A 2,947-nucleotide genomic window follows, 5' to 3' on the forward strand; every position below is an offset into this window, starting at 1 on the left:
GGGCCCCCAGCCCCGGCCCTGCCCCCGGCCCCTCCAGGGCGGAAACCCCCGCGCCGGCCGCTTCCGGCTCCGCTCAGCGCCGCGCCCCGCCCCGCCCCGCCCCGCGCACGTCCGGGAACGCCCCGCTCCGCGCCTTGGTCTTGGCCCGGGGACGCGGCCTGAGTCGGAGTCGGAGCCTGGCCGCGGGGGGAATTAGCCCCGTGTCGCTGGTGGGCCTGGCTGCTGCTGTTTCCCGTCCAGGGCAGAGCAAGCTCTAACCCTTCGCCCTGCTTGAAACAGGAAAACTCCCCCGTACAGCTGTAGGATTCGTTCCCAGTGTAGGCAAGGCCTTCCCAACCCCTGGGCCGCAGGAATAGCTGGCAGGGTCACCAACCAACTTTAGACATGGATGCTCCTTTTAAAGGAAAAAAACGTGGGAAACGGCGGCTTTTCTCCTCCCTGCAGGTTGGCAGAGCTCGAGTCCGCGAGGGGCTGCTTGGGCGCCCCGCCCCGCGCGCTGGGGGGAGGGAGGGGAGCGGGTTGGGGCTAGGGCTGGCACGGACGTCTACACACGGGCCCTGCTTCAACAGGGCTGAGACTCACGGCTGCTCTAGAGGAAGCTGTCCCTAGAGCTCTCCACAGCCACCGATGGAAATCAAGCTATAAACAACAGCGTCTAAGACAACTGAGAGATAGAAATCCCTGCAAGTGGAATTAGACAAGGGGACAAAGGCCAAATCATTCAAAAAACATCTTTGACAGGCAAGAGTATTGGAGAAAAATGCTATGAAAAGAAAATACAGTGGAGGCAGTCTCAAGGGAAAATATGGAAACCAAGGAAAACAAGGTATCAAGGAGCTGAAAAGTGGGAAAGAAAATTGGAAAGCAGGCACAAGAGACAAGACACACGGAAAATAATTTTATAAATTGTCATATCAATAACGGTGACTCTATGTATAACAAAATACATGAAACATGATTCAGCTTTGGATATTATGCAGATTCTTTCAGAAATACTGGAAGGGACATGATTAACCTAAGCTGATGACTGCAAAAAATTTGGGAACAGCTTCTTATTACTTGTGATTAAAGAAACTGGTCGCTAGAGGTCACTATTGTGCCATACAATCTTTTTTCCATTATAACCAAATTTGTAAGTTAAATTTTTGTTGCTGCAGCTTCAGCACTTGAGGTGACTAAGTAGCTGGCACAGTGACACTTCAGCTCCTCAGTGATCTCACTTTTCTCAAAGCAGGTCAACCTGACACAAAGATTACAATACTGGTAAATACCACAGTCTGTCTATGCCAGTGATTCTCAACCGGAGTGCAGTGGCACCCTGGGGTGCTGTGAAAGGGAGCCAGAGGCTCATATCACTTTTGTGGCTATGGAGGCCACAGGGATGCCTGAGGGGCACCCAGCTTAGACTCTTGTAAGGGTCAGAGACCCCAGGGGGATGAGCAGAATGAGGGCAGCCTTGCCTGGGGCAGGAACCCTCAGGGGGCTGTGCAATAGCAGCCTTGATCAGACCAGGGAGCCCCAGGGCTGCCACAAGAGATCAGGGCCCAGGGGCTGAAGCCTAAAAGGGCAAAACCAGGGCCCGAGAGGGCGAGACCAGAGGAGCCCAGAGCACAAGAGAGCAAAACCAGGGCTGGGGCTCAGAAGTCAAGGTCTGGGGCAGTGGACCTCAGCTGAAGGGCACAGCCAGTGTAAGACCCACAGGGCATGGACATGGCTAAGGTGGAGGGTGGAGGCCATGATTAATACCCCCAAATTCATTTAGTGCCTGAGGGCAAGACTAGTGCTGGTTGGGCAAGTAGACCGCAAGAGAGCTGAGGGACTGTGGCTCACTCTGGCCCCTGGGTGCTGTAAGTTCGTCAAGGGATGTTGATGAGGTAGATAAGGGAGGGCACCTCAAGGAATTGGAGTGGGGCAGGAGTTGCTTGGCCTCTAGGTGGCATCAGGACTCTTTGGGGCAAGGACCTGCTACAGATGCCTTGAGATTCTTTCAAGGGTGCTGTTGGGTGCCACATAATGTTAGCATTGTTAGGTGTGCAAACATGATTCAAAAGAGAAACACAGAGATTTCAAATTGGAATCGGGGTGCCTATACACATGCTCTCACGCACTCTGATTTGACTCGGTTAATCAAGTCTACTGGAGCACTCTAATTAGAATGCTGCAGCAGGCTGCAGCGTCTCTCGTATTCAGCATCCCAGTAGCAGGGACACTTTAATTAAAGCCCATCAGACATTAGTTAAAGCGCCACCGTGGGCATTTTGAAATGTGGGGCACTGGATACATGAGCTACTGTGGTTTTAATTAGAGCAGCTCCCAAGAGCCACTCTAATTGAAACATGCCCCTCCCCCCGCCAACCTGGAGCTCGTGTACAGGCACCCTATAGTGTTAAAAGCATTTCAACCTGTTGTCTAAGTGCTTTGCAACAGAAAAAAATGTTCAATTATTTTTCTGTAGTCAAAAAATGAAAGAAAAGTAAGAGTTGGTATTTTCCAAGGGCTGCCTCAAGTCTAAGAAGGCTGAGAGCCATTGGTCTATGCTAATTGGTTTCACCAGTTCAGCTGTACCAGTTATAGTACAATTACAACAAAATTTGAAGTCTAAAGAAGCCACCTAACTACAAATGAAATTGCACTTATAAACAAAAACAAGTCTGTTAAATTAGTCTTAGTTTTGAAGAGACGTCTTCACATCTAGAAGGTAAATATATAAAAGGCAGACAGAAAAGAGAAACAGTAAATATTAAGATTATAAGGGGAAAAAAACTAGCAATTTTATACATTTTTTCAATGTATTGTATAAATAGAATATATTTAATTTTATAGTACTTTACATTATTTTTGAAGTAACATACTTCATACTTCCATTTAACAAGTTTTACATTTATTTTGTAACATAAAATACAATTAATTTATTGCAGCTCTTGAAAAAGGATCTCATGTTGAGAGT

The sequence above is a fragment of the Alligator sinensis genome, unplaced genomic scaffold, assembly GCF_000455745.1.
Source record: "Alligator sinensis unplaced genomic scaffold, ASM45574v1 scaffold32_2, whole genome shotgun sequence".
Lineage (NCBI taxonomy): Eukaryota > Metazoa > Chordata > Crocodylia > Alligatoridae > Alligator > Alligator sinensis.